The sequence below is a fragment of the Eriocheir sinensis genome, chromosome 53 (genome assembly GCF_024679095.1).
Source record: "Eriocheir sinensis breed Jianghai 21 chromosome 53, ASM2467909v1, whole genome shotgun sequence".
In the NCBI taxonomy this organism is placed as follows: domain Eukaryota; kingdom Metazoa; phylum Arthropoda; class Malacostraca; order Decapoda; family Varunidae; genus Eriocheir; species Eriocheir sinensis.
The window spans coordinates 2,594,038-2,607,428 of record NC_066561.1 but is presented as its reverse complement, the minus strand read 5'-3'; positions in this window follow the sequence as shown (position 1 = coordinate 2,607,428).

Here is a 13,391-nt window from a genome sequence, read left to right as displayed (position 1 = left end):
ATTATTATTACTATTATTATTATTATTTTTTATTTTTTATTTTATTTATTTGAATGGAGCAGTGCAGTGTGAACATCCTGGGTAGAAACTAATCCTATAGCTGGTGGTGTAATTCACGGCCAACTTGCCAATGCTATCCAAGAAATCATCAGCACTATTGAGAGGGATTGTGGAGTGGTAGTGTGCATCTGCTCGCCTGTATGCAGTCAGTGCAACAGACTATAAAAAGGTACAAAATTCAGTAAACAACAGGATCAAATGATCTGTAAATACTCAAGCCATATAGTTTAACTCCTCCCTTTATGTAGAAACCTTGGCATCACACAGAGTGCTTAGTGTGATCTGGTTAGTATAATACAAGCTGAGACAATACTCAGATGTGGCTGGTAGGACTTTTCTGGCACCACATATTTAGGTGGTTATTTTATATTTGATTCCCCTATGCATATATGTGTACAAAAAACGTATCTAAATTAAAAGAGAAAATTATAAATTATTGACATATTAATTAATGTCTATATTGTTTATTTTTTTTTATGAAACTTGCCACGATTTGTATATGAAAAATTGACACTGATGGAAATAATATATATATATATATATATATATATATATATATATATATATATATATATATATATATATATATATATATATATATATATATATATATATATATGTTTTATTTATTTATACTTATTTTTACAATTGACTGTAGTGCCTACAGAAAACCCACAAGGCTGGAGGCATGTGCCAGGGGAAAAGGGATTCACTGTGGCACCCCCTCAGGGATGGCCTTGATTCAGCATCTGCCAGTCAAGGGTTGGCTCTGGAGGGTGCCTACTGGGGCCCAAACACCCTGGCTTGTCCTCTTTGAATTTTCAGAATTTTTATACATAATTTTGAAAATTAAATCTACATTTCAGTAAGGTCTATGATTTTAGTAATTTATATATTACCATATATAATGTTTATGAATACTGGTATTCAGTTTAATTTTTTTTTGCAAGTTTTTCACATTGATTTTGTCAGTACAAAGGAGTAAAGTAAAATATCTAGTTTTATGTGGTTTGTTCATGTTATCAATATTATGACAGTGATGTTTGCTGATGATTGTTGTGATGAGCCATCTGAAGGTGTTATAACAGCAGCAGGGTTAAAATGGTATTTTTTTTGTGTTGGCCAGGAATATATTGATATGAAGTGGGAAGGAGAGTTTCTTTGAGGGTATATGCTTGTACTGAAGTGAGATAGTTGGGTTAAATCATTACAAGGATAATATGGGGTAACCAGTAGTAAGCTGAAACTTTATGTGACATAGTGAAAAGTAGGCTACACCAAAAAGTTAAGGAGTGGAAGCAATTACACAGTGCTCAGCTACTTAGCATGTAGATGGAAGCAGAATGTCTCCAGTCATCTGCCCATGACCATTTTAGTCACCTTTCAGTCAATGAGACAGAGGAACATGGAGATACATATTCCACATTCCCTTATCTCAGGAATGTGTGTGTATATGTATTATTTGGTTTGAGTTTGGAGTCTTTGTACTGTCACAAAGTTATGAGACAGCATGAAGATGATATTCATTTTTCATGCTACAGTGGAAATAAAAATATTTTCCTATGACATTTGTATTTCAAAACTCCCTTTCTAAGTTTGTATTACCAAGTTGAAGTGCCATTTATGCAAGAAGTGAGGAAGGGGAGTACATTGCAGGCTATTTAAGCACAACCCGGCAGTATGTATTTGGTATGTTGATACTAACAATTGTAACTTGTGTCCTTGTTCCTCAAGGCTCGATCATGTCTGGCCTTGCCCACCCTGCCTGTTTTTGTAGCAAGTACGTAGTATCCGCCCTCTAATTGAAGCAAGATGTAGCAGATAACAAACATATGCAAGGTGTGTGTGTTAGAGAAGTACAAAGTGTGGCAGATAATAGATGGTGTAGCAGTGTATATATACCTGAGTATATGGTGATGAGGCCTGCAAGATGTGGCAGATAAAAGCAATGCAGGGAAAAATATTTGAATGACTGGAGCTAAATATTGCAAGATGATGGGTAGAATATGTAGCAGGGAGTAAACATCTTGAATAGCAGGTGGTAAATATTGGCAGACTATGTAGGAGGAAAAAAAGAATGCATGGAGGGCAGGAGATAAATATTACATGATGTGGAGGAAAAAAAAGTAAACAGCAGGTGAGGAATAATCTAAGACATGGCAGGTGGCAGAGCATGTAGCAAGCGATAGAGATGAATGAAACGAGATACAGAAAGATAGATGAATTACATAAAAATATATAGAAATTATATAAATGAATGAACAATAGCTGCTGGTGTAATTTAGAAGTGAAGCATGAGACATTTTTAAGTGGTGGTGGTGGTAAGGTTGTATAAGGATGATATTTGAGTTGGTGGTGTCTATGGTGAGGAGGGAGGAGGAGGAAGGGGATGGTGTCAGGGTGGTGGTGATGGTGTTGGAGGAGAGAGGAGGAGGAGGGGGGTATAGGAGATAAAAAAAAGAGGAGTATGGCAGAAGGGAGGTGGAGGTGGTGGAGGTGAAGAGTGAGGAGGGGATAAGGGTGTTGGAGGGAAGAAGGAGGAGGAGGGGGGGGGGTTCAGACTGATAGAGAGGGGGTGGTGGTGGGGGTATACAAATAAAGAAGAGAGAGAGAGAGGGGGGGAGGGGTTCAGGTTGGTGGTGGTGGTGGGGTGTGGGGGTAATGAAGGAGAAGGAGGGTGTGTGAGTACTAGTGGTGGTGGTGGTTGACTGGTGATAGATAAGGGAGAATATATGGTGATGGGGGTGGGGAGGGGATGGCGGAAGAAGGGGTACAGGGGTGGCCATGGGAGTGGGTAGTGTATCATGGTGGGGTTGGGGGGGGGGTGATCGTAGTAGTGGCAAGAGGGAGGGGAGGGGATGGCAGAAGAAGGGGTATAAAAGGGGGCATTGTGCTAGGGGGGGAGGGGAAGGGAAAGGGTCAGGGCTCGGGAGGAGAGGGTGTATGGTATAATGGTGGGGGGAAGAGGGGGGGGGGGGGTTCAAGGGAGTTCTGTGCCAAATGCAATACGCTGGGGGAGTGTCTGGGGGCGTTGTCGCAGGGTCACGGGGGTGTGGACCAATCACAGGCCGCCCCTCAGCCCCTGCCCCTAGATACAAGGATGTGGTTGGCTGGCGAAGGATCGGCCCACACGGAGGACCAATGGGAGTCTTTCTTCAGTGGTGTGTGTGTGTGTGTGTGTGTGTGTGAAGGTTCCCCATGGCTTGACGACAATGTGCGTATACATCTGTGTGCGTGTGTGTGTGTGTGTGTGTGTCATAGTTAAGCAATGCCATGTCTGAAATAAGTTGTTACCAGCTGAAGGGGAAACTAACTAACAACGAGCTAACTTCCTACCTAACAACAATAACAACAAATTAGGACAGTGCACCTCTATATCCCCTTGTTTTTTTCCCCATTTTTTTTCCTACCTGTTCTTATATATATATTATTACCAGGTGAACGATGCCAAACAACTTCCCCGAGCCACTCGGCATACACCTGGCTATCGGTTACCTGGCGGAACACCAACGTAACCTGTTTTATTAATGACTTCCTTGCTTGGCCGGCTTGCTGTATTTATTAACTTGTATACTGGAAGGTTCAAGGAGTGGTGGTGGTGGTGGTGATGATGGTGGTCGTGACTGGAAGGTTCAAGGGGTGGTGGTGGTGGTGGTGGACCCTAATACCACCCTTCCCTCCTCTTGGATGTGGTGGTGGTGGTGGTTCATTCTATTATCAACTGGACTTTCCTTGTTTTTTCCACATCCTTTTTTTTCACACCTCCCTCCCCTTGCAAGACTTAAGTGTAAGATTCATGTGGTGGGATGCAGGTGGTGGTGGTGGGTCATGCTTATATAAACTGAACTTTTCTTTTTCTTTATTTTCCTCCCCTTGCAAGACAATGGTGGTGTAGGAAGAATGTGTTGGTGATGCAGGTGTTGGTGTTGGTGGTGGTGGTGGTGATTATCCTTATATAAACTGAACTTTTCTTTTTCTTTATTTTCCTCCCCTTGCAAGACTATGGTGGTGTAGGAAGAATGTGTTGGTGATGCAGGTGTTGGTGGTGTTGGTGGTGGTGGTGATTATCCTTATATAAACTGAACTTTTCTTTTTCTTTATTTTCCTCCCCTTACAAGACTATGGTGGTGTAGGAAGAAAGTGATGTTGTTGTTGGTGGTGGTGGTGGATTATCCTTATATAAACAACTTTTCTTTTTCTTTATTTTCCTCCCCTTACTAGACTATGGTGGTGTAGGAAGAGTGTTGGTGATGCAGATGGTGTTGGTGGTGGTGGTGTTGGTGTTGGTGGTGGTGTTGTTGTTGGTGGTGGTGGTAGATTATCCATTATATAAACTGAACTTTTCTTTTTCTTTATTTTCCTCCCATTGCAAGACTATGGTGGTGAAGGAAGATTGTTGGCGATGCAGGTGGTGGTGGTGGTTATCCTTATATAAACTGAACTTTCCTTTTTATTTTTTCCTCCCCTCCCGTTGCAAGACTATGGTGATGTAGGAAGAATGTGGTGGTGGTGGTGGTGGTGCATCTTTATACTGATTGAACTTGCTTTTATTCCACTACCTACCTGCCCCTGTAAGACATTGGTGATATAGGAAGGACATGGCGGGATGCATATTCATATCCACCGGACCGGCCTTCTCGCCATCATGACCCTCACGCTCCCTCTCCTACTCAAGATTCCGTTGGTGTGGGAAGACTGGTGGTGATGCATTTTTATACCAACTGGATTCTTCTTGTTATCTCCGCTAACACTAAAATTCAAGGCTTGTTTTGTCCCTGATAACTGGCTGCGGCGTAACGACAGAACTATACGAGATGGAAAGGGATGAAAAAAAAGAACATAACAGTAGGCTAGTCTACGGGAATGACGAATTTGTGAGAACACCATTACAGAAAGCACCATATTGATGATTTTTTTTTTCTGCTGAAGCGATGAATACATATAGTGAGTTGACCGTATTACTAAACATTTCGTCGCCCAAGAACACAATGTTTGACAAGGCTTTCGTAGGAGTTTGGCTTGTTTTGTCCCTGATAACTGGCTGGGGCGCAACGATAGAAATAGACGAGATCAAACGGGATAAAAAAAAGAACATAACAGTAGGCTAGTCTACGGGAATGACGAATTTGTGACAACACCATAACAGAAAGCACCATATTGTTGATTTTTTTTCTCTGCTGAAGCGATGAATACATAATGAGTTGACCGTATTGCTAAACATTTCGTCGCTGAAGAACACATTATTTGACAAGGCTTTCGTAGGAGTTTGGCTTGTTTTGTCCCTGATAACTGGCTGGGGCGTAACGATAAAAATAGACGAGATGAAACGGGATATAAAAAGAACATAACAGTTGGCTAGTCTACGGGAATGACGAATTTGTAAGAACACCATAACAGAAAACACCATATTGTTGATTTTTTTTCTTCTGCTGTAGCGATGAATACATAATGAGTTAATAAGACCGCGAACAGTACTGTGGGTCGTATTTTAAAACATTTTGTCCCCCAAGTTTACATATTTGACAAGACTTTCGTAGGAGTTTTGGGCATTTCCAGTAATTTTATGATCCTGGTGGTAGTTCGACCCTTCCTCTGTACTGTGAACCTAGAAAAACACTCACTATAACCCGATTGGTCCCCTCTTTGACCGTTAGAAATAACTGATGTGAGAAGCGAGTGTCTTAAAATATCAGCCACACTATAGCCGTATTACTAAACATTTCGTCGCCCAAGAACACATATTTGACAAGGCTTTCGTAGGAGTTTTAGTCATTTCAGGGAGTAGTTTTATGAGCCTGGTGGTAGTTTGACCCTTCCTCAGTAGCATGAACCTAAAGAAACACTCATTAGAACCCGTCTGACCCCCTTTTTGACCCTTAGAAATAGTTGATGTGAGAAGCCATACCGAATACCGACCTAAGTGTCTACGTATCATTGTTTGTCGTCTTGTTATATTGAATTTTGTCTATTGGAAAGAAAGGTCGGAAGAACCCCCCCCACCACCCCCATGATCTTGATTTTTTTTTCTTCCTCGGGCTTTCGGAGTCCCTAAAATCACCACTAAGCTTATGGTGATGGATCCCTATCTTCAGAACACGAGGCTACCCCCATTCCCATCAATAGCACTTTCTCCTACCATCACCATCACCATCACTAGTCCAGTCCAGTAGTAGGCCTGGGATTGCTTTTGTAACGGCTCCCACTTATGTCTTATTCTTGATTGTTGATTGGCGTTGTTGATTGGCGTTGTTGATTGGCGTTGTTGTCTTTTAGTTTTGTGGTGTACCATTATCTCGACACCCACGACAACCACTACCACCCTCTCTCCATATACCCACCCACCTATACACGAATCTTCACCCGTACACTTACCACACCCATGACCACAACGCTCTCTTTGCTCATCCATCTACACTTTGCCTATGCTCACCCACACTTACCACACTCACGAATACTACCCTCACTCTTTACTCATTCACCTCTCTTTATCCAGGGCCGTAGCAAGAAGTAGAGGGGCCCCCCCCCTAGAAAAACTTCTGTGGGGCCCCATACAGACAACCGAGTTTTACATTTTTTTCAGTACGAGTAAAGAGTACAGCAATTAAAAAGCAACGAATGATGATGTTATATATTTAAGTGGAGCTGAGCTGGGCACAACATGGGGGCACGACTGATAAGCAGGCCTATCAGAGTACAAAAATAATGTTTCTCTTAACAAAGTATGATAATTTAAATGCAAAACGATCATCAAAAGTATTTTTTTCGAGCTTTGTGGTCTGCAAATTTACTAACTAAAGCATCAAAATCAAGAGATCTAGCAACATCGTGTTCAATGGAGATGATTCCTAGAGCAGACAACCTGTCATCTGACATTGTTGACCGCAAAATATTTTTTTTATTATTTTCATTCTATTATAGCTTCTCTCTGCACTTGCAACAGTAACTGGAGTTGTTAACATAACTCTCAACACAATTCCAGTGTTCGGTTCAGGATGAATTTTTTTTTCCTCTCTTATACAGCTGATAAATACGGTAATCTAACTTGAAAACTGGGTTGCCTTTTCATCTCTCTCTCTCTCTCTCTCTCTCTCCTTTCTTATAGTTGGGGACCCCCTGTCATTCAGGCACCACCCCAGATGGGGGGTATGGAGGGCGGTTGCTACGGCTCTCTCTTTACCTTCCTGTACACTGTTACCACACCCAACACCACAACTCCCCTCTCTTTACTCATCCACTTTCACTTTACCATATCTCATCCACACAGTGTTACCAAATCCACGACTACAACACTCTTTCTCTCTTTACTGATCCATCTACTCATTACGCTGACAATACTACTCATCCACACATTGTTACCACACCCACCAACATAACCTTGTCTTTTTACTCATCCAACTAAGACTCACCCACACACAGTTACCACACTCAGTAACACAACCTTCTCTCGTACTCACCTATCCTACCCACACATGACGTCCCCTGACAGACACCACACCGTTAGTATAAAAATAAACACACACACACACACACACACACACACTCATTAAGGGACGAGTGCAGTATTTCATGCCCTAGAGGAGGCGTTTTATATGCTTTTTCTTCTTTTCGTGCGTGTGATGAACGAGAATTGCCGCGGGGGAGTGAGTTTTTAGACGTGTTGTGAGTTAGTGTGTGTTTAATCAGGTTAATTTAAGGTGGGTTAGCTTTAATTGGGAGGATTGTGTATGTATGTGTATGTGTGTATGTGTGTGTTTGTCGCTCGCATATACCACAGTTACATGAAAGAGTATGTGTGATTTCCTGGAAGAAGAAGTAGAAGAAGAAAAAGAAGAAGAAAAAGGAGAAGAAGAAGAAGAAGAAAGATATACATTAAAAGAAGACGAAGACGATGGAAAGGATAAGAATGAGGAGGAATTGAAGCATATAGAAGAAGAAGAAAAAGAAGATGAAAAAAGGATAAAAATGAAAAAAATTACGAAGATGGGAGGATGAGGATGAGGAGTTGAAGCATCTATGTAGATTCTATAGAAGAAGATGGCAGCGAACCAAAGAAAATAACCAAATAAAAAAAACACCTCAAGACTGACAGAGAGGCAGATAGACAGAATAAAGAAAAAAAAAAACAGACAGACAAGCAGACATATAGGCAATGAAGGAAAAATCAAACGGAAATGAAAGAAAAAATTACACACTGCAACAAAATAATTACTAAAGAAGAAAAAAAAAAAAAACCTCCATCAACTATTACAAATTCATCTAAAGATAAACTAATTCAATCAGTGCTAATCCCTATTTCACACACACACACACACACACACACACACACACACACACACACACGTCACAAGTCTTACACCATGCAATGCAGCGAGACTTCTTTTTTTTAGTCAGAAATAGCCGCAGCACACGACTACTCATAATCTTCTTCTTCTTCTTCTTCTTCTTGCTCTTGTTTTCTTCTACATGTTCCCACTCCTCATCTTCATCCTTCCTCATTTTTTTTCTTCTTTTTTTTTCTTTTCTTGTTTTGTTGTTGTCCTTCCTCTTTAACTTCTTCCTCTTCTTCTTCATCCTACTACTCTTCTTTCTCCTTCCTCTTCTTCTTTTCATTTTTTATCCTTTCTTCTATTTTTTCTTCTTTTTTTTCATCTCCATTCGTTCAGCTATAGTTCCGCCTTGTCTTTGTTTTCCTGTTTTCTTTTTCATCTTTACACAATTCTTTTCGTCCTTTTCGGCGTTCATTGCTCTCTTTCTTGGTCACATGGAGAGAGAGAGAGAGATTTACATAGATTTACATAGAAAATCAGACCACACAGACCCCATGGTCCAGACTTGGTGGTCTGTCCTTAAACCTAAGTGATTTTACATTAATCAGAAGACTCCAAAACGTTGCATTTCTACTCTAGTTGATATTAAGTTGAAGGAAGTAACGGTCGAGCTTATTTTTGAAGGAGTCAATCGTGTTACACTGGACCACTGATGATGGGAGCTTATTCCATTCTCGCACTACAACGTTGGTGAAGAAAAATTTGGTGCAGTCTGAATTTACTTGTCTACATCTGAGTTTTACGCCATTGTTCCTCGTGCGCAAAGTGTCATCGATCATAAACAATGTTGATCTGTCTACATTCGTGAAACCATTAAGTATTTTAAAACATTCGATCAGTTTTCCTCGGAGGCGACGTTTCTCAAGAGAGAACATGTTAAGGGTAGAAAGCCTTTCTTCGTAGGATTTGTTGCGCAAGGAAGGGATAATTTTCGTTGCCCGACGCTGAACACCTTCTAATTTAGCAATATCCTTTGCATGGTGGGGAGACCAAAACTGTACCGCATATTCCAAGTGGGGTCTGACTAAACTGTTGTAGAGCGGGAGTATTACATCTTTATTCTTAAGAGAGAGAGAGAGAGAGTGACGGTTGACTTCTGCGCAGTGACGTCAGAGCTATATAGCATCTGTCTTACCTTAAATATCATGTTCTCTCTCTCTCTCTCTCTCTCTCTCTCTCTCTCTCTAATCCATCTCTCCCTTCCTCTCTCTTCCCCCTTCTGTTTTCCCGTCTTTCACTTCCTTTTCTCTCTTTCTTTATTTTCCTATACCCATTCTCTATTTCTCCTCTTCTCTCCCCATCAATCTCCCTACCTCCTTTCTGTACCCTCCCTTCCCTGATGCATCTCTCCCTTCCTCTTTCTTCCTCCTCTATCTTTATCTGTCTCCCATTCCTTTCCTCTCTCTTTACTTTCTATCTTTATCTGTCTTTTTCTTTCTATCTTTGCATCTTTATCTTTCTATCTTTATCTGTCTTTATCTTTCTATCTTCCCTTATCTTTATCTGTCTTTATCTTTCTATCTCTATCTACCCTTATCTTTATCTGTCTTTATCTTTCTATCTTTATCTGTCTTTATCTTTCTATTTTTCTATCTTTATCTTTATCTGTCTTTATCTTTCTATCTTTATCTCTTTATCTTTATATCTTTCTATCTTTATCTGTCTATCTTTATCTCTTTATATATCTTTCTATCTTTATCTGTCTTTATCTTTCTATCTTTATCTGGCTTTATCTTTCTATTTTTCTATCTTTATCTGTCTTTATCTTTATCTGTCTTTATCTTTCTATCTTTATCTCTTTATCTTTATATCTTTCTATCTTTATTTGTCTATCTTTCTATCTTTATCTGTCTTTATCTTTCTATCTTTATCTGCCTTTATCTGTCTATCTTTCTATCTTTATCTGTCTTTATCTTTCTATCTTTATCTGTCTTTATCTTTCTATCTCTATCTGTCTTTATCTTTATCTGTCTTTATCTTTCTGTCTTTCTATCTCTATCTGTCTTTTTATCTTTATCTGTCTTTATCTTTCTGTCTTTTTATCTTTATCTGTCTTTATCTTTCTGTCTTTTTATCTTTATCTGTCTTTATCTTTTTATCTTTATCTGTCTTTATCTTCCTATCTTTATCTGTCTATCTTTCTGTCTTTTTATCTTTATCTGTCTTTATCTTCCTATCTTTCAATCTTTATCTGTCTTTATCTTTCTATCTTCATCTGTCTCCCATTCCTTTCCTCTCTCTTTACTTCTCTATACCTACTCTCCCTCTCCCCTCCCCTCCTTACCCTCCTTCCTATCTTCTTTCTGTACCCTCCCATCCTTTTTGCATCTCCCCCTTCCTATCTTATCTCCCTCTATCTTTATATGTTTCCACTTCTTTCCTCTCTTTTCTTACCTTTCTATACCCACCTCCTTTATCTTATGCATTTCTCCTTCCTTCTCCCTCTCTCATTATCTTTATCACCCTCTCCTTTCCTCCCTCTCCTTACCTTCTTCTACTATACATATCTCTCTCTCTCTCTCTCTCTCTCTCTCTCTCTCTCTCTCTCTCTCTCTCTCTCTCTCTCTCTCTCTCTCTCTCTCTTCTCTCCTCCCTTTCCTTACCTTCCTCTACTCCTTTTCTCTTCCTCCTCTATCTTTTCCTATCTAATCTCCTTTTCTCTCCACTTCCCTCTATTTTTCTCTCTCTTCCATTCCTCTACTCTCTTTCCTTACCTTCCTATCTCCTTCACCTTTCTTCTCACATAATTTCATCCATTTTTCCTTTCCTTTTCCCTTCTCTTCCTGTCTCTTTATTTCCCACACTTTCCCTCCCTCTTCTACCATCAATATCATCCACCTCCTTTCCATCATACATATCTCTCTCCCTATCTTTCTTTCCTTCCATCTTTGTCTCTACCCCTTTTCTTCACCCCTAATAAGTGCTTCATCCCCTCCCTTCTCTCTCTCTCTCTATCTCTCTCTCTCCTTACCTTTCTACTTAACTACATCCTTTTCCCTTATCTCTTATGCATCTTTCATTATCATGTCTCCCTCCTCTCTTCCTTCCTGCCTAATATTTTTCTCCCTTATCCTCTTTTCTATCCCATTTGACCCTTCTATCCTCCCATCTCCTTCTCTTTTATAGCCTTCATATCACCCCCACATGTCCCTCCTCCTTCTCTCCCTCCCTACCAGCGTTGCCAGATTATCGTATTCACCACATTGTATTTATCATTTTTAAGCCTCAAACTCTCGAACCTACACAAATAACGGAAGGATATTAAAGTTAGCGTTAAAACTGTTATTTATTGATGTTTGTTTGTTTGTTTTTGCTATAGATATCAGTCTGAAACTACGAAAATGCAATACGGTGTGTACGATAATTTGGCAACGCTGCAAGTTCCTACCCCCCACTCCTCCCATTTTTCAGCCTGCCATCCAGTTACAGTCAGTCAGCCAGCACCCAAGCGTTCATATCCCCTAAAAATACACTTGCAGTAGGGTTAATATAGCGCGTTCATTGAGATTCCTTGCCTGGCTGCTGCCTTTGCCAGGACTGTTGAATGCAAGGCTTTACGAATTTATAGAGACGGAGTGAGTGAGTATGTATGCGCCGTGCTTGTCGTACTAACACGGTGCTCGTGGGTAGGCGGGGAAGACGGGCCTGACTGTAGAGGGCGTAGAGACCAGCCGGAAATATGTATTGCTGGGAGTGTTTTGGGTGTTGCCTGTTTTGTGTTACGTGTGTGGTGAAACGCCATGGTAATAATAGTCAGTTGTATATAAACAGATGGGTAAAAATATAGACATTGATTTAGGAGCAGTAAGTAGCGGGCTTTTTTTTTTTCATTATTATTATTATTTTTTTTTTACGCCCTTGCACTGTCTCCTCTGCTGTAAAAAAAAAAGATATACACATAGAAAGTTAGATAGAAGAATAGGGTTGTAGATAGATGAATAGATTAATAGATAAATATAGATAGATAAATAGATAGATAGATTATAGATATATAGATAGATAGGTAGATATATAGACAGATAGATAAATGAATAAATACAACAAATATATATGCAAGTGAATAAGATAATAAAAGCTGAAGGTTAAAATCAACGGCATGCACACTAAATAAACTATACTCGCATTGCCTCGGCGTTCACTTCCGTCTCACTGTGAAATAAAACCAAAAGGAAAAATAAAAAAATAAACATTACATTCCTGAATCCCCTACTTTTCTCCTTCCTCACCACCACTACCACCACCACTACCACAATCATACCACCCTTCCCATCCACACACCTACCCCACACCCATCCACACCAACCACCCCCACCCCATCCACCCCACACCCCTTGCAAAGTGCCAGTGTAAATTTACTCATAAGTCAAGGCCCCTGTAGAGGATATACTGAAATGATTCTTAGGCAGTGGTGCTATAGAGGTCTGATTAGCATTAGGGGGGAAGATAATATGTTTGAAGGTGGTGAAGGTTGTGGTTCTGGGGACTGTGACAAGGGAATATAATGGCAGTAGTAGTAGTAGTAGTAGTAGTAGTAGTAGTAGTAGTAGTAGTAGTAGTGGTGGTGGTGGTGGTAGTAGAAATAGGAGGACAGTTATTATTCTTAGAGTCGTTATTGTTCTAGTAGTAATAGTTGTAGTAGTAGTAGTAGTTGTAGTAGTAGTAATAGTAGTGGTAGTAGTAGTAGTAGTAGTAGTAGTAGTTGCTGTTGTTGTTGTTGTTAATACCACGAAACCATACTCAGCTCACTCCTCTAATCAAACTCTCATTCAAAGTAATGAAGAATTTAAGTAAAACAAACAATACAAAGACAACAACAATGATTAATTACCACCACATTGTTTTAGTAGGCAGTTTTATTACCACGCAGCTACAACAACAACAACAGAAATAATGAAACAAACAAACACACACAAAAAAAAACACTCCCCCGTAAAAATGCTCCGTCCGCCACTAATAATAATACTTTTTTTCCCCCTCGCTGCAAAATGTTCATGAAAGCGAATT